This window comes from Saimiri boliviensis, chromosome 5 (assembly GCF_048565385.1).
Source record: "Saimiri boliviensis isolate mSaiBol1 chromosome 5, mSaiBol1.pri, whole genome shotgun sequence".
NCBI classification, from domain to species: Eukaryota; Metazoa; Chordata; class Mammalia; order Primates; family Cebidae; genus Saimiri; species Saimiri boliviensis.
This window is the reverse complement of record NC_133453.1, coordinates 139817688-139836589: the sequence shown is the minus strand read 5'-3', so window position 1 is coordinate 139836589 and position 18902 is coordinate 139817688. Positions and strand designations below refer to the sequence as shown.

The window sequence follows — 18902 nt, the reverse complement described above, 5'->3', positions numbered from 1 at the left end:
GAGGTCTTGACTTAGACTGGGGAGTATGGTACATGAGGAAGATGGGCAATGACCAGCTGGAAGCTGAGCATGCAGGGAAGGTGAGCACAAAAGAAAATGCCTCCATTTGTAAACAGAAAGTGCAAGTGGTAGAAGGAAGCTGCTGTGATGAATTCAGCACACAATTAATTTTGGGGAGAAGAAGATAAACTTGAGCTATAGCTTAGCTGACCCAGAGATGAATCAAAGTAAGATTACCACAGTGGGAATTTTGAGATATGAAAAGATCTGCATGAATGAACATCTATGCCAGAAAACATTTGAAAATATGAAGTGTAAGTCATGTGAAAACAATGATTTCTTAATTAGAATTTAGGTAAAATGCCAGATTATGTGAATAGAAACTGCAAACTGGTGAGGGGAATGGGAAAAAGATGTAAAAGGCATACTAAATTTCTCAACATGAACTCCGTGACTCTTGACTCTTGACACACATAGTAAGAGAAAATAGATTCAAGTAGACTGGGAATCATCGTAACAGTAATCAATAAAAATAAAGTGACACTATTCTGAAAAAAAAAAAAAAAAAAAACAAACAAACAAACAAAAAAAAAACCAATTGCAGGAACATAGAAAAGTAGAGAGAAAATAGAACAAACAAAACTTCACAAACAATAATAAAAAACAAATACAATCTGATAAATATGACTTCCTTTGACTTTTCTACTAAATAAAAAATACTTTTAATTTTGAGTCAAAGAAGCATATTAAGTTTTTTGCTATCTATAAGGAATCATGCTAAAATACAAAGAAAATAAAAATAAAGAAAGACTAAGAATTTATTACAAAAACCAATATAAACACATGCAAAGGAACACAAGTGGAAGTGAAATTCAAGATGCAATGATAAACAGGTAATTTTATATTACTAAAAAATCAGAGTCAAAAATCTGTGAAAGTCTAGAAAAAAATCAGGTGAATAAGTTATAAACCACAACTGTGGTAACAGAATTTATCAAATGAATGTCAATTCTTTAATAGTATATTGAGACTTATTTTCCAAGACCAGAGAATACTGTTTTTTTCAGGTACCTTAGAAAATTTACTAAAATGTATCATAGTGATGGCAAAATACTCAAAATTCTAAAAGGATAAATTTCAGAGGTCATAGCTCCTGATTATTATTCTGTAAAAGACACCCCAGAAACTAGAATTTTAAAAACAAAAACTGAAAATATATGAAATTGCATGTGGAAAAGGGGCTCTAAACACAGACACTGGGAAAATTTTTGTAAAACACATTTTAATTTTTATCAATCAATATTATTAAATTTGCAAACCCTAACATAACAAGAGTTTTTTATGAAAGAACAGAGTCCAGCCTGACAACATAGTAAGACCCCATCTCTTTAAAAAATGAAGAAAAAGTACAAATCACTAAAATTGCAATTGTAAACATCAATGTATCAATAACCTTAGAATAATATAACAAGGACTCAAAAAATGCACTTAGTCAAAATAGTTTGAATGCCAAACTCAATTTATCAGTGAAAATATGATATTGAAGATGGTACAGCAATTAGAGAAAAAGATGAAAAAATTCTCAACATATTTCCAAACGTATATAATTCCAATAATGCCAAATTCAAAAGGCACATACATGCTTATGTGGATGCATGTATACACACACACACACATACATTCACACACACAGGATGTTAACCCTCCTAATGACATGTTAATAGCATTTTTTGAAGTGCACACATGAAGATCAATAAACTTTCATAAATTTTAGAAGCAAAATTTTAAAATACAATTCTAGCTTATTGTATTTATCAGTTATGAACAAAACAATAACATAATGTGTCTAAGCCAAATTTAATTAAAACTGACAAGAAGGACTACCTGGTAGAAATCTATTAATATGATTTATATAATTGGTGACTAAAGTAAGAAAAAAAATACCTGAGTACATTGATAAAAGCCAAAAATAAATACATTTTTATCACTTATGGAACACTTTTTATAAAACTCTTGGCAAGGCCGTGCACAGTGGCTCACACCTGTAGTCACAGCAATTTGGGAGGCAGAGGTGGGCAGATCACCTGAGGTTGGGAGTTCAAGAACAGCCTGGCCAACATGGTGAAAACTCATCTCTACCAAAAATACAAAAATAAGTGGGCATGGTGGTGGGTGCCTGTAATCCCAGCTACTCGGGAGGCTGAGGCAGGAGAATCACTTGAACCTGGGAGGCAGAGATTGCACTGAGCCGAGACCGTGCCACTAACACTCCAGCCTGGGCTACAGAGTGAGACTGTCTCAAACAACAACAACTACAAACTAGACAAATTTGATGCTGAGAGGGAATCTAAAAGCATCATGAAGAGATTTATAGCAGGCTACAAACAGGTAGGTACTTAAGGGGAATACACTAGAGAGAGCAGAGTGGGACACAACTGTTAGGTTTGGATCCCATGGAGTTGTCAAAGGCAGTGTACAACCAGATGGTAATTCAGGAAGCTCAAAATCAGCAATCTTTAACTTGGCTGATGTCACCTGTTCCTGTGGCCAGGTGGTCCCTAGCGTTTTTGAATTTCTATTTTCAGCTCTGGAGTGACTCCAATTAAAGTTTGGGCAAGATAAGGAGACTTACTATTAGCCATTTAAAAATACAGTCTGAGAGATGTAGTGTACTACATGAAGACTATAGTTAGTAACACTGGATTAAATTCTGGATCACAGAATTTTTGTGAAATGGGTAGATTTTTAGCTGTTCTTGCCGCACACAGAAAATGGGTAACTATGTGAAATGATGGATATGTTAATTTACTTTACTACAGTAATCATTTGACTGTCTAAATGTATGTCATAGCATCATGTGGTATATCTTAAATATTCACAATACAAGTTATTTAGAAAAAAAAATCTCTAGCCAATATTATATAACAAGAAAAAGAGATTAAAAATTGTAACAAGATGTTAGCAATGAGAAGGCAAATATCACTCTCTGTAGATCACTTTTGATCACGTAAAGAAAAGAAAATTAACTAAATGCCATCTTAAAAAGTGTATAGATATATAAAATATAAGCAAAGGTATACTTTCCTTATATACTAAAAAATAAGCAGTCACAAATCCTCCCCCCCAAAAAAGAGCATATTTACAAAAGTAACAAAAATGTAAAAAAAAAAAAATCACGAAACAAGCTTATCAAACATGCACAAGACCAAGGCATACAAGGTCAGAAAATTTTTCTCAGGAAAATGAAAATTTTTAAAAATTGTAAATAAATAAACAGGTAGCAAGGTTCCTGGATTGGCAGAATCAGTATTGATAATGTTAATGATTTGTTTCCTTGTTCATTTATTCATTTTTTCCAGATTACTTATTGAATACCTATTCTAGGTTGTACTACAAACTTGGAGTCAGAGACACAGTGGCAAATATTCTAACTGGAACTTTTCTTTTTTTTGGACAGAGTATCACTCTGTTGCCCAGGCTGGAGTGTGCAGTGGTGCCATCTCAGCTCACTGCAACCTCTGCCTCCTAGGTTCAAGCGATTATCTTGCCTTAAACGCCAGGGTATCTGTGAGTACAGACGTGCACCACCATGCCTGACTTCCTGGACTGCAGGAAGAGTACCCTCGCTAGCCATCTTGCCACAAGAGTACAATGAACAAAGGAAGATTTAGAAAGTCTTTTGGTAACACCTGTCAAAGTTGAAGAAGAATGCACTTCATTTCCTCACATTGTTGCTTCTTGGTGCCTCCACTTGAGTAATGTTCACATTTATTCTCAAAAAGGCCAAAAAATGTTCAACATTACTTGCTGTAGAAAAATTTATGCCATTACATAATTTTCACAGTTAAAATTTGTTAAATCAGTTAATGTGTTGACATGTATTGATATATATAAATCTTTAACAAATTGGCCAAAAGAAAGGATATATACAATATGACAATATTTGTGTAACTTTAAAAAAATCTAAAATAATGGTGGATATACTTAATGAATCCAACCATGTGTAGAAAAACCTCAGGAAACAGACACTACAACATGATAGTTATCTTTAAAAAATAGCAGAGAAGGATTCACTAGGGCTAACAGGGTTTTAGATACCATTGCAATATTTTCTTTTAAACTAATACTTAATAGTTATTAATATTGGTGTTAATATTTAGGTATCCATTATAAAGTTGGTTGCATTTATCAAGTTTTTGAAATCTTAGATAATTAAGAAGTTAAGAAAGTGAAACTTTCCCAACCACAGAATATAATGTTTGGTAATTTGAAAACAATTAATGAAAAAATCATGAAATTCTTAACATTAAATTTTATGAAAAAAGTAGAATGACTTGCTGATATTAACAATCACTTCATGAAAAATCATCTAATGAGATGGGTAAATGTATGTGATAGACTATGTGAAAATAGCCACGTATTAATGAGACTGCAGTGCTGTCTGATCCTAGTTTTATGATACAAACACATAAATGTAAAGTATAGATAGAGAGCATACAAGTAAATTAAAACTATTGGAGTCAGAATGATACATTTTTCTTCTGATTTGTTATTTTTTCAATTTATCAAAATATGTACATATATTTAAAATCCATATTTTGAAGGTAGATAGATGAAATCGTCAAGGTTCAGCATTATAAAGCTTGCTAATCACCTGCTATGCCTCAGGCACATCATTGTACAAATTAATGCACTTTATACTTGAGACCAGGGTATGAGCCAGTTGCTAATGAGACACAGTTAAAGAATGAGGAAGCAGATGTTGTACCTGGAAATAACTCAGTGATACAGGGTAGAATGATTTGCTCAGTACCCTTGGGTGGGTCTTTCTTCAGCTTGCATTTCTTTAGACAGTTGACCATCACAATCAAGGACATAGCTGTGACCAGAAGCAAATGAGCTAACTCAGGGATAGGTGGGGATTTGCTAAAGAGTGCTAGACCATCCATCCCAAGGCAGTTGCTGTTTGTTGTTGTTTGTTTGTTTTGTTTGATAGATTTTTCTGTTAGAGCTTCAGGTTGGCATTTGTAGCCTGAGAATACCAATACCTATTTCACAGGTTTCTTTTTTAAATTTTTACACCAGAAATCATTAACAAAATCTTTTAGTTCCTGATAGGCACTCAATACATGGTAATTTAATCTGACCCTGCTAACATGCCTTTAATGAAGAATTTTAAAATACAGCTTCCACAGTTTGCTCTTCATTAACTGACGCATTATTATTCTTTTCTTAATCACAGCCAAATCAGGCCTATTTAAAAGAATTTGCATTGAGCTATGTTTCTCTTCCCCTTCTTTCTCAAAGTTCAGCAATATGCCTTGTAGACCTGTCCTGAACCATTAAAATCCACCTCTGGGTCCTGTGATATGACTTTTCCTCTCCTAAATATTCAATCTTTAATATTGGAAGGTTAGCATGACATAAATAGTACATCACTGGCCCCTGTTTCCTATTAAGACACTTGGTGTGCAATCATCTCAAAGACCATAGAGATATTAATGAAGGAATAGAAACCCAATACTTTCTCAAGTCCAAGGTAGATTAGTTACAACATGTACTGATCTGTCAATTACCTTATAAACAGAAGAAGGCATGTGGTTCCAGTCTGTTTGAGCTTGCCAGCTGATCTTTTATCTAGAACTTGGATTATATCTTTGAGGAAACTCAACAGAAGTGATATGGCCAGCCTCTCCCCAAGGCAGACCTGGAACTCTGCAAAACAAAAGTACCCATGTTCTCTTAGGTGAATTGATGTGCAACATGAAGATTGACACACAGTTCACAACCATCTTTGTATTAAGGATACAGAAGCACAGATACAGGCATGCAGGAAAGGGAGTAAATTCCAATAATGATTAAGATATTGTCAATAATACTCAGGAATTTTCCACTGATAAATTCTTTCATATACTTAATTTAATTTGATTATTGTAAGAGCTCCATAAGTTCAGGGATAGGATGGCTAAAATGTATTATGGATATTCCATTGCCAGATGGTCTGCTTAGCATGTCACATGCATTAATCCATTTAAAGCCATGTGTGTTATAATTTTTCCTTTCCAGGTGAAGAGATTAATGTCTAGCGAGGAGATGGTGGTGTGACAGAGGCCACATAGCCACCGAGTGGGTGAGCTGGAACTCAAATCTAGAATAATGAGGTGGGCAAAGTATTTTTATTTTAAGAGCTGGCACTGAAATTCTTCCCAGGAAGAGAATGGTAGTAAGGGCATTTTGCTAAATGCTTGATGCAGTAGGCTTGCATCACATCAGAAAAATGTTTGGGCTTCTTGATACCATAGGGCAGGTTGGGTAGTTGATGGTGTGTTAACAGATAAGAGACATTTAATGAGGAACCAAGAATCACTGCTCAATGAGTGAAGGGCATCCTCACACTAAATCACTGTAGCCTATGCACTTAAAACTTTGGTGTTTGTTTGTATTTGTCATGGGCATCAAACAGCAAATTTTATGTTGGCATAGAAATGGCAGGACTAGAGAACAGTGGTTAGGAAGGTTATGGGGACTCAGCAAAGGGGATTACCCTAAAGCCATGATAATGTGAAATGAGTTATACTGTGACTTTAATTGGACAAGCAAAGAAACTGAATCACAAATACATTTTCCCAATACCACAAACCAGTCAGTGTTGCAGCCAGGATTTTAACCCACACTGTTTGGGTCCAGTGTCTACATGGTAGGCAACTATAAATCCAAAACGGTGGGATTCCTATTGTTTTTAAGAATTCAAAGAAGTTTAGTGCATAAATGGAACAATTTTAGACCCGAAAATGAGTAGAATTCCTAGGCCTTTGCAGAATGTTTTTCTTGTGACAAAGGGAACTGCAGGTCTTATTAGAGACCTTAAAATTGGGATTAAAAATAAACAAAACAAGAAATGACTTCAGGAGAATAATTTTCATAAAACTGCAATAAAAAAATTTTAGCATCCTGAAACATTACCAAGTTGATACATTTGTTTTTTTTTTTTTCTTACTGTCAGGTCTTCAAAAATTGTTATTAGTGAAATCTACAAGACTGAAGAAAGCAGAAGAGAGATGGAGGGACAGGTGGAATAACTTGGGGAGAATTCTGTGCTTCCTGCAATGAGAAGGCATCTAACTGTCCAGGGACAAGGAGAAGGATTTGGAGTCAAAATCTATTTTGAAGGATGAGTTCAGTATTCATGGCAATAAGACTTCTTTTAGGGACATTTGGTGTTGCATTGATGTGTCCATCAGAGGCTATAATTACTGAGAACAGACATGATACTCTGGAAAATAAGCATAGTGTCCTGAATGGAACTATTCACAGCTGGCATATGGCAAAGACACATCCTTGTTTACTAAAGTCGGAAACACCTGAGTATTTCATGTCCTTCAAAAGTTTCCTTGATGAGTGTTTCTCATTGTTGTGTCCCGCAGGTCTGCCATCATGGGATCTTTATGCCTACCCTAATCGTAATATAAACCCATTTATCCATGTTCTATTATAAAATATATATGAAAAACATGAAATGTTCATTCTTATGATAATTCCACACATTCTTCATGAACCTTCTAAAACTACCCCACAGTTTTTGCTTTTCTTTTCTGGAGAACAAATAATCTCATTTCCTTTTATCTTTCCCCAGAGGTCCCATTTTCCCATGCTTTAATCATTTTTATTGTTCCCATCTGTACCTACTTTAATTTCTTCTATCCCTTTGAAAATGTGTATCTATGAGTTGGATACAGCACTCTTAAAACTGGAATTGATCTAAAATAGCTATTGATCTGTTACTGGAATTCCTATCTATATTTGGATAAGGCAATTTAGAAAAAATGATGGTAAAAACAAAAGGGAAAAATGGGAGAAACTGGTACCATGTAAGAATATTTTCAGATTCAGAGTTAGTTCTAAGTAGAAAAACTTGCCCTAAAGATAAATAAGAAAAGGCAGAAAGATATAAGAAAATGGCTATTATGGAAGATACATAAAAATATAAAGAACACAAAAATTTTATCTATGAAATGATTACAACTGCAAATACATTGCTGCATATAAATGGGCAAGCACAGAAAAAGAAATATTCAGAGGTCAGTCTTTCTTAGACCAGTGTTAAGTTCCTGCATTTATTTTCAATTTTAATTTCCCCAATTTTAGTAGTGTTACATGTGCAATAACTAAAACTTACAGTTTTAAAAGAACTATCTGAGGAATAAGAAAAGGAAATCTAGGACACCTAATAATGTAATAATTAAGAATAGTTAAAAAACAAAAGCAAGTCCTCAAAGTACATATAGATCTTTACTATTCTAATGCATTTAGTAAATCCTACAGAGATTATTGACTTTTGCTGTTCATGCTTGCAGTGAATAGGTATTGAAAAAATAGGCTGGGCTCAGTGGCTTATGCCTGTAATCCCAACACTTTGGGAGGTTGAGAATCACCTGAGATCAGGAGTTCAAGACTAGCCTGGCCAACATGGTGAAACCTCATCTCTACTAAAAGTACAAAAAAATTAGCCAGGCGTGGTGGCGCACACCTGTAATCCCAGCTACGCTGGAGGCTGAGGCAGGAAAATCACTTGATCTCAAGAGGCAAAGGTTGCAGTGAGCGGAGATCGTACCACTGCACTCCAGCCTGGGCGACAGAGTGAAACTCTGTCTCATTAAAAAGAAGAAAAAAGGAAAAAGAAAAAATAGTATCACCTTAAGCACTCTGGAATTTCTAATCCTATCCTCCAAATTAAATTACAATTAAAACTCAAATGAAAAACATCTGAAAAAGAAAAAGTAGTCTCGATATAATAGTATTGTGGATTGAGAAATGCTCTAACACATCATGTTGTCTAACACCCGAATTTCACAGATAGCAAATTAAGGTCTAAAGAGTAGGACTGAATTTAACATGTCGGTAGAGAAATACAGGTTACAGGTAAGTTCTGATATGAAGCATATCCAGTTATTTGCGTGTTATACTTTATTAAATACTGCATGTGACTTAAGAGTAAAATAATCCCATTAAATGAGAGTGTTAGGTCTTTCTTTATAATTTCTCTCTTGATAGAGCCCATGTTTCCAGTCAACTGGTATTCCTTACAAGTGCAGCCAATGCAGGGAATGAAAGGTGTTTGACCTTGTTTTGGCTCACAAAGGGAAAAAAGAGAGTATCATAAATAAGTAAAAAATGTATCTATTAAAATTCCATAATATTTTGATGTAATTAAGACAGAATCTTGTTTTAGTTTATCAGGTGTATTTTCTTTATGTTCCTCTGAACACACACACACACACACACACACACACACACACACATTTACACTCCCACACATATATACATGTATATATTTTCTCACCAAGTAAATTTTAATCAGCTAGATTCTCTTTTATTGTTTGGTTCATGGCTTAAAATTATGTCTTGAAACTTTCCTGAAACATTGGTGCCATTTCTCATCTTATATCTTTGATCTGTAGACAAGTTTTCCTCCTTAATTCTTGGTATCATTCCCACACTCAAGTATCATTTTTATGATCCTACTTGAGTTAATGAGACCCAATCATTGTTTCTATCAACCATAGAATATAAAAAAAATGTGGGGGTAAGAGAAAGGGGAGGAAAATGAGGGACTTAAAAAAAATCAGTACAGATGCTAAGAAACCGAGAGCATTTTCTTTATCTACCAGTGAGCAGAGGCTAGTTTTGCTACAGTAACAATCTCAGAATCTGTGGTTTCACACAACAAGAGTGATTTTCACTTAAAATTGACTAGGAGTCCAGACAGATTTTCAGGGCAGTGTTCTCCACCTGCTGGCACAGTGATCCAGGTTGCTTTGCTTTATGGCACCACAGTATCATCACTTGCTTCCACGATTATTGCAGCAGGTGAAGAATAAGTACCATAAAGAATCAGAAAGTAGACTGGGCAAGGTGTCTCATGCCTATAATCCCAGCACTGTAAGTTCCATAGTTCCTGCTACAGTTTAAATGTGTCCCTTCCAAAATTCAAATGTTGTCCACATGATACTATTTTTTTTTTTTTTTTTGAGACGGAGTTTCGCTCTTGTTACCCAGGCTGGAGTGCAATGGCGCGATCTCGGCTCACCGCAACCTCCGCCTCCTGGGTTCAGGCAATTCTCCTGCCTCAGCCTCCTGAGTAGCTCGGATTACAGGCACGCGCCACCACGCCCAGCTGATTTTTTGTATTTTAGTAGAGACGGGGTTTCACCATGTTGACCAGGATGGTCTCGATCTCTTGACCTCGTGATCCATCCTCCTTGGCCTCCCAAAGTGCTGGGATTACAGGCTTGAGCCACCGTGCCCGGCCCCACATGATACTATTAAGAGGTGAGGCTATTCAGAGGTGTTTAGACCACGAGGACTCCTCCCCCATGATTGGGCTTATAAAGGGGATAGGGACAAGGGAGTTGGTCCCTGTGGCTCCTCCATGTGAGGATATAGCTAGAAGGTCCTCACCAGATGCTGCAGGCTTGATCTTGGCTTTCTTAGCATCCAAACTGTCAGAAATAAATTTCTGTTCTTTGTAAGTTAGCTTGTCTTAGGTGTTCTGTTGCAGCATCACAAATGGATGCCTCCCAAAGTGGTGCACATTACTTTCATTTGTCTTTCATTGTCAGTGAGTGATCACAGAACCCTGCCTCACTTCCACTGATCAAGGAAGGGCAATCTTCCTGTGAGCCTGCATCAAAGGAGAATTGAGTATTGATAAACAATAGTGAATTTAACCATATATAGATGTAAACACTGACGCGATTTAAAAATAGTATCAGTTTTGACTCCAGAATCACTTGAGGATTGAGTTTGGGTAATTGTAAAATCTAAAGTCCACTGATTCTATTACTGCTGCTGAAGTTTACTTACCCATCTGGGAGAAAGATTTTTTTCAGATTGTGAAATTTTGCTAGTTTAGAATTAGTTGGATTAGAAAAAGCGAAGGACAGATGAGGAATCTATCAAATGTTTCTGCACATTTCTTTAACAAAAGAATGTCCATAGTAATAAACATGCAGTTATCAAATTATTTTGGGGACATACATTTACCTATAATCTGAAAAATGTTATTTATATCCTCCCAAGAGATGTCCATGAACAACTGTACTCAGAATATAAAAATACTAGTCTCAAATATAGTTATATGTTTTACTCTGATTTTTCAGGCAAAACATTGATGGCCACACTTTTGGAAAAATATAGTTATGCAAAAATCTAAGAATCTTACTTAAGGTAAAAAGTTCGTTGAGAAAATGGCTGGTGTTGGGTGAAAAATTATATTGTAATTATGACCTGATTTGAACGCGATAATATGACTGACATTTTTCCTAGTCCCTCAGTGTTGCTGGCAACAGTGACAAAAATGCTGTTCATGCTGGAGTAATAGCAGCAAAGACAGGAAGAACTCCTACAGCCGGCTTAGGAGGCTAGGCTTGCTTCAGGTGACAGGGGAATTCCCAAGATTCTTTGAATTAATTAGCAGTTTCTTTTGTTTCCAGTTAGTGAATTCATTTTTGGTCCATTATGTACCTTTACATCCACTGGATTATTATCATAAATACGTGTTTCATTGTTATCTGAATAGATGTAAATTTCAAGTAGAGGCTGCAGATTTGTGCTGCCAGAGCAAGTGGAAAGAGCTCAGCCCTGTGCCTGGTACCTACCAGGATTTCAATAAAAATGTGATGCATAAAGAAAAGGCATTGACACTCATTTCCACTTAGCAGAAACTGGTGTCCCAAGCAAAGTAACAAGTGTGGTTGTTTCCTTCCACTCCTAGAGTGGCAAGTTGCTAATGAACCTCTGGAAGACATGTTTTCCAAATAAATATTTAACCATACTGAAGTTATTTATGTCCTTTAAAGTTTTCAAAAGGGGCTCAAAAATAAGAATGCTCTTTTGAAAGCATCCGAGTACTCACAACAGATGGAAACCTGCAGCTTGCTATGAAGAGATAGCAGCTATTTCATTTCATTGAGTTCTAATGGGAAATAGCTGCCAAACTATCCATGTTTGGTTCAAAATATTAGAAGAAATGTTGTCCTCAGCTCAGGGATAGTGAGCCCTACTTTAAAAATATGCTACTTTAATGTCTATGCATTCCAAACCACACAAAGTTCAGCCATATACCACACATGCGGCTTCCCAACTCCATGTGGTAACATTAAAAACAATTTTGTAGAACATTCAAACAACAGCTTTTGTATTAAAGAGAAAATCTATGAAAACCTTATCTCCTTTCTCTCTTTATCTGATTCTCACTTTTCATTCTTTCTCACACACATCTATATATAGATTCAAACCACTTAATATCTTTTCAGAAAGAAGAGATCAACTTTAAAATTGTATTATTAAAAATAACACTTAACACCAAAAACCCACAATTTTTTCCCTCACTAAAAGAAAATAAAACAAAGGCTATATAAGCTCTATCAAACTCCTTTTTATATCTAAGAGCCTAAGATAAAAACCATGTAACCCAATAATCTTGTAATATAAATGTATATGATACATAAGTATATAAAATGTAATATAGTACTATAATCCTTACATCTGGGCTTGTTTCCTTTAAGTCCAGTAGAATCAGTAGTAAATCAGTAGAATTCTCTGGAACAGATGATGGTGGTTCACAGCTTGGTGTTAGAAAGTGACTTTCTGCACCATGAGCAATTTGTTGGACGTGAACAATCTCCTACCAAGGTAATTTAAAAAGAAAAACAATACTTAAAATCTTCACAATAGATGTTTATTTATACTTGTTCACTGTGCTGTGAAGTTCTTCAGGTGAAAAATGCTTACTAAAATCATCTCTCCAAATGTGGTCTGTCAAAGTTTGAAATTGATGGTTCTCTTACAGACACCTGTTTTTGGTTCTGCCAATGTGCCAAACAACAGCCTTCTTTCCAGCTGATATTACCACTTTCCTACTTGGAGTGTGGCATGCTCGGCGGTCTGGTCATGAATCCAGATGCATCAGAAATATTGACTGCACTGAGGGTTTTTTTTTTTTTCCCCAAGACGGGGTCTCTGTCTCCCAGGATGGAGTGCAGTGGGGCGATACTGGCTTACTGCAACCTCTGCCTTCCAGGTTCAGGCAATTCTCCTGTCTCAGACTCATGAGTAGCTGGGATTAGACATGCCCGCCACTATTGCCCAGCCAGTTTTTGTATTATTATTTTTGTTTTTAGTAGAGATGGGGTTTCACCATGTTGGCTAGGCTGGTCTTGAATTCTTGACCTCAAATGATCCACCAGCCTTGCCCTTCCAAAGTGCTGACATTACAGGCGTGAGCCACCACGCTCGGCCTGCATTGAGATTTGAATGTGAGAAAGAGATTCTTCTTAACGCTCACTCAGATATAAAAGAAAAAAATAAAACTTGTGATTTGAGAGATGAAGTTTTTATTTATTTTTTCTTTCTAGTTATTTTAAAATTCCAGTGAAATCGATTTCCTGCTTTCACTTCAAAGACATTTTGGAAGGAGGTTTTTTATGCCCAAGGTTTAAATACTATTTTAAACCCTGAAAGTCCCCTTGTTCTCTACTATCAGAGTCTAATGGTGACTCTCACTATGATGTGAACACTTTCGGAAAATAATATGAAAATAATGTTGGTGCTCTTTTTGTGTTATTACTGATATTTTTAGGGTAGTCTCTTGGTAATAGATCATCCTTTATAAATGCTTACTTTTAGTTTGAATGGACTTTACTGATAGTGCTTGAAAAACCATTTTTTAAACTAGAAAAAAATGCATTTTTGAGCAAATGAGAGCTTATGCCTTGGTATCTCTTCTTCTCCCAGGTATGATGGTTTATTGTACAGCAATAGAATACGAAAATGAGTTTATTAAGTTTACTTAGAAATGATTCAAAGATATCTCTGTGAGCTCTTTCAGCTATGTCAACATTTTCTTGAAAGATACCTGAGATTATTTGATGTTTACTTTTTTAAGTATAGTATTTGTAAGTTAAAGTGCACAGGAACATTTTATTACATTTTAAATGTAATTCCTGATCCCCAGATGCTGTCCATATAAATCTGAACAAACCCAAGACATCGCTATCTATATTAGATCAACAAATCCTCTCAGTCCCTGGGATAGTGTTAAGAATAAGCAGCAAAGAGTGAAATTCCTTGGTAATAAAACTTCTGTTTCTTGACAAGTGTGATGTAAGGACATTTTTTGCTATGCTGCCTACACCTTTCAAAGTAGGTTACGTGGTATGGTACGATTATGTCTTCCTGTAACCTCTATTTCAAAGGTGCATTCTGTGTAAATAATACATTTTTCTAACAACTGTGTTAATGGTCACTGTTTTTAAGGTCATCCTCATGTGAAATTCAAAACTGCAAATGTTGAAAATTCAATTTTGCTTTACATGAGGGATGTTTTTCTTTTCTTCCCCCTTTTGAGTTTTTATTCCTATTTCTTAAAATGGTAATCTCAATGGGAATTGGCATACTCATACATCAAACTTCATTTGTGCCAACATCAGGTTAAATAATTTCTCCAAACTTTAACTACACCATGAAATTTGGCATACCTATGTGGGCTATTGCTATTGACTTCTCAAATTATTACATTACACTTTTCTTCTTGAAACCAGACAAATATGATATTTACAGGGATAGAAGACACAAATTTATCTCTTTCTATTGCCCCCAAAAGACATTATAAGCTCTCGTGTCTCTGGTTCATGCAGGAAACACCCAATTACTTCCAGCTAGAACATCCATGAAATGATTTCTATTAAAATAGATTTGAACTGCCCAGTAACTACAGGTCTATGTATATTTTCCTATACAACATTCATTATTTCTTCTTCTGATGACATTGTAGGAATTTGGAAAATTACATAAAATTACAGTGGGAGGAAAAAAGTCATTTGTAATTCTGCCCAGATAATCATGATTTATATTTTGAGGTGTAATAATCCCTTGCCAACCCCAGCTTGGCCAACTGAAGTATTGAGATAACACTGTTTTGTATCATTATGCCAAAAATTAAAATTCCACAACCTATTTACATATACAGGATTCAGTTCAATCTCCTTAAACAAGTGCAAAATGACAAGATTTCTTTAAATTATACCCCTTTGATATAAAAGTGAAAGAAATATGCAAAATTCTGCCTTTGTACAAAGACCAGGGGAAGGGTATTTACATTGCTGAAATCTGTTAAAATAAAACAAAGTGAAAACACAAAATACAAATACAGGTTGAAACAGCCAACCTGGAGTAAGCTGTACATAACATAAAATTAGTGGAATGTATCGCCTTTAACAGATAATGCCTGCTAAAAATAATATTTCCCTGGAAGATTGAAGAAAGCAAAAAAGAGTAGTATTGTTAACTTCCAAAGCAGATATTTGTTAACGCTGTGTATCTCTTTCATTTCACAATAGATTACTTTCTATGTTCTAAGTGTAATACATTTTATTATTTTCCAGTAAAATCCTTTTTTTCTATGAGCACTTGATATAATTATAGTTTTGTCATTCATTAGAGTACCGAGAATTTAACTAGCATATTGATAAGGACTAGGTATCAATATCTTTCCAATCTTTTACATTTATGTATTTATACTTGAAAAAGAAAAATGAAATTATTGTACTTTATAACTTGCTTTTTCTGTAACAATATACTATAGGATTTTTCTTTTATGCTGTTCTATTTTATTCAAAATAATTTTGAATGGGTGCATAGATAATTATCAATGAAATCATAGCTTAGTCAGGCATCCATTCTAAAGATCATTTGACTGCATTTCATCTATTTTTCTTCCTAATCAATAAAACACAATTAAAAACTTGGAGTTTAAATCTTGGGAATATTTTTAATGTTTTTTTTTAAATATATATTTTTCTAAGTCCAATTAGAAGGCCTACAACCATTTTAAGGTCTGTGACACCATTCTTAGTTTTGCTCCACAGAAATACTATACTCTTTTACGTGTTCCTTAGTTTATACATGAATGGACTTTCATGATACTGGATGTTATCATTAAAACATTTTGCCAATATTGAAATAATATATATTGTTGTTAATTTCCATTTTTTAAATTACCAGGCATTTAATACACTTTTTCATGTTTTTTTTTTTTTCTATCTTCTTTTCATTTGTGAATGGCCATTTTTCATGCTTTCATATATTTTTCAATACAGGCATTCTTTCTGTGATCTTTTCGGATATCATGGATATTAATTCTTTCTTTTATTTCACCTTGAGGTGATCATTTGCCTTTAGTTAATTTCAAAGTTTTAATTAGAACAGGGAATTTTTCATTTAAATTCAGCGAAATCCAACCATCTTTGAAGTTCTTCAGAGTTGTCATCATCTTTTTGTAACCCCAAACATTTTTTTGTCATATCAGGACCTGCATACAAATATCACATTCACAGTGATATTTTCATCAGCACCTATCTCTAAGTGTGTTATGAACTTCTTTAGATTTTCCTTCTCTAAAGAAAACATTGAGGGAGCCAGCTCCCCTATTGGTTAGTGATGTTTGTGTTTAGTTTCTTCTTCCTCTCAGGTAAATTATTTCCTAAGAAGCTTCGAACTTCTCATGCAAATATGTCTTTGCTGGGCACAGACAGGCAGTTTGCCAAACACAGACTGACACATTTGAGTGTCTTTTCTGCCCAGCTTAGACACCTGTGGCATTTTAAGTATTTGCCACCCAGAGGTGAGTTGCTTTCCCATATGCCAGAGGAATTCCTAAATGCCTAGAGCATAAGCAATTATCTTGGTGTCTGAAATATCACTGACTAACACTCATTACTCTGTGTGGTGGGGAAAGCACTTGTTTCCAAGTTTTTGTGCGAGAAGGTAAAGGAATAAACAGCAGCCCACACTGTCCTTTATCATTCCAAATGCAGGAGTTTTCCACAGGAAGCTCTTTAATTTTTTTTTAATTGAAATTAAATCTCAAGCAATTGAAACATTTAAAATTCAACACTATAATGTATTCAAAAATAAATTATTTTAGCCAAAAGAAAATTATAGCAGATGGAACTCAGGATCCACTGAAGGAAGGACTGAAGAATAGCAGAAAGTGTAATTATCTTGGTAAATATAAACTAATTATTTTTGTAGAGCCTTCATTTTATATATACATATGTTTTTTTAAAAACTAATGACTTCTTAAAGCAAAAATAATAATAATATATTGTGGGATCTATAGCCATGAAATAAAAGAAAATAGAAAAAGGGTGGGTGAGGATAAATTGAGTTATATAGTATTAAGATTCTTATATTGTTTATTTTAAAAATAGGCTGGGCACGGTGGCAGTGGCTCACGCCTGTAATCGCAGTACTTTGGGAGGCCGAGGTTGGGAGTTCGAGACCAGCCTGCCCAACATGGTAAAATTCCGTCTCTATTAAAAAATAAAAATAAAAAAATTACCTGGATGTGGTAGTGTGTGCCTGTAATCTCAGCTACTCAGGAGGCTGAGGCAGGAGGTGGAGGGTGGAGGCTGCAGTGAGCCAAAATCACACCACTGCACTTCAGCTTGGACAACAGAGCGAGACTCCATCTCAAAAAAAATTAAATAAATAAAAATAAAATAATTATTTGAATGTAGACCATGATTACTTAAAAGAAAAATAATGTAATCACAAAGTGATCAACAAACATAGCACAAAAATGTAGCTAAACACACAGAATACAAAAATATACACAACTTACCCAACAGAAGGCAGAAAAGAAAAGGAATCAACATAAAATAAATTTCAAGATGGAAGAGCTCAACTGAACCATTGATAATTACATCAGAAGTTGACTAGACAACCTATTAAGAGGCATATATTTTAAAAAGATTTAAAATAATTGAAGACCCAAGTGTATTTTTGTAACATATACTAAAATATAAGCAAACATATATTTTGAATATAAAACTGTGGAAAATAGCACACTATGGTGTGGCTATAATATTATGCAAAGTAGACTTTGATAAAAAATTACCCAAAGTTTTAAAAAATGGTAATAAGTACAATGGTGGTTACTCAGAGACTAGGGTGGATACAGGGGTAGGGTATAGGAAGATGTTGGTCAATGGATACATAATTACAGTTAGATAGGAGGAATAAGTTTCAAGAGATGTATTGCCTAACAAGGTGACTATAGTTGTTGGTACATCACATTCTTGGAAAATGTAAATAGAGTGGATGTTACGTGCACTCATTACAAAAATGATAGCTGTGTGAGTTAATGTATTTTTAAAATAGTTACCTAAAAGTTGTTAGCCATTCTACAGTGTATGTGTACTTCAGAACATCATATACAATAAAAACATACAGTGTTATCTGTTAACTTTTAAAAATGGCTGTTCTGATCCAACAGATGAGGACAAAATAAGAGTGGTACCAGCAAAGTAATGTATATTGTTCAGCTTGAGAGTGGGTTTAGAGGAGCCCATTTTGAGACTTGGGCTGTGCAGTGTAAGAGTACACAACTTACATTCCAAAAGATTTTTGAGTGATTAAATAATGCATGAGTGAAAAAAAATGTAATGTTGAATGAATTATCAAGTTCATGGAGAACAAGGAAGATACTAAATGTGTATGTGTATTTTTTTCTCTTTGATTCTTTTTAATTATATATATATATATATATATATATATATATATATATATATATACTTTATTACACTTTAAGTTCTGGGGTACATGTGCAGATCTTGCAGGATTGTTGCATAGGTACACACATGCCATGGTGGTTTGCTGTCATCATCCCCTCATCACCTACTCATCACCTACATCAGGCATTTCTCCCCATGTTATCCCTCCCTAACCTCCCCCTCACCTGCTGTCCCTCCTCTAGCCCCCAAACCCCCAACCCCCAACATACCCCAGTGTGTGATGTTCCCTTCCCTGTGCCCATGTGAGCTCGTTGTTCAACACCTGCC

General features: G+C 34.9%; 1 long non-coding RNA gene across 1 annotated transcript in view; it reads right to left on the bottom strand.

Moving 5' to 3' along the window:
• LOC141584667 (uncharacterized) overlaps positions 1 to 17551 on the bottom strand; it is a 48048-nt gene extending 30497 nt beyond the window's left edge. The window contains exons 1-3 of the long non-coding RNA XR_012517853.1: positions 17402 to 17551; positions 12545 to 12685; positions 5577 to 5715 (exon numbers count right to left, since the gene is read on the bottom strand). This is a non-coding gene — a long non-coding RNA (uncharacterized LOC141584667). The remainder of the gene's footprint in view (positions 1 to 5576; positions 5716 to 12544; positions 12686 to 17401) is intronic.
• Positions 17552 to 18902: the final 1351 nt, after the last annotated feature.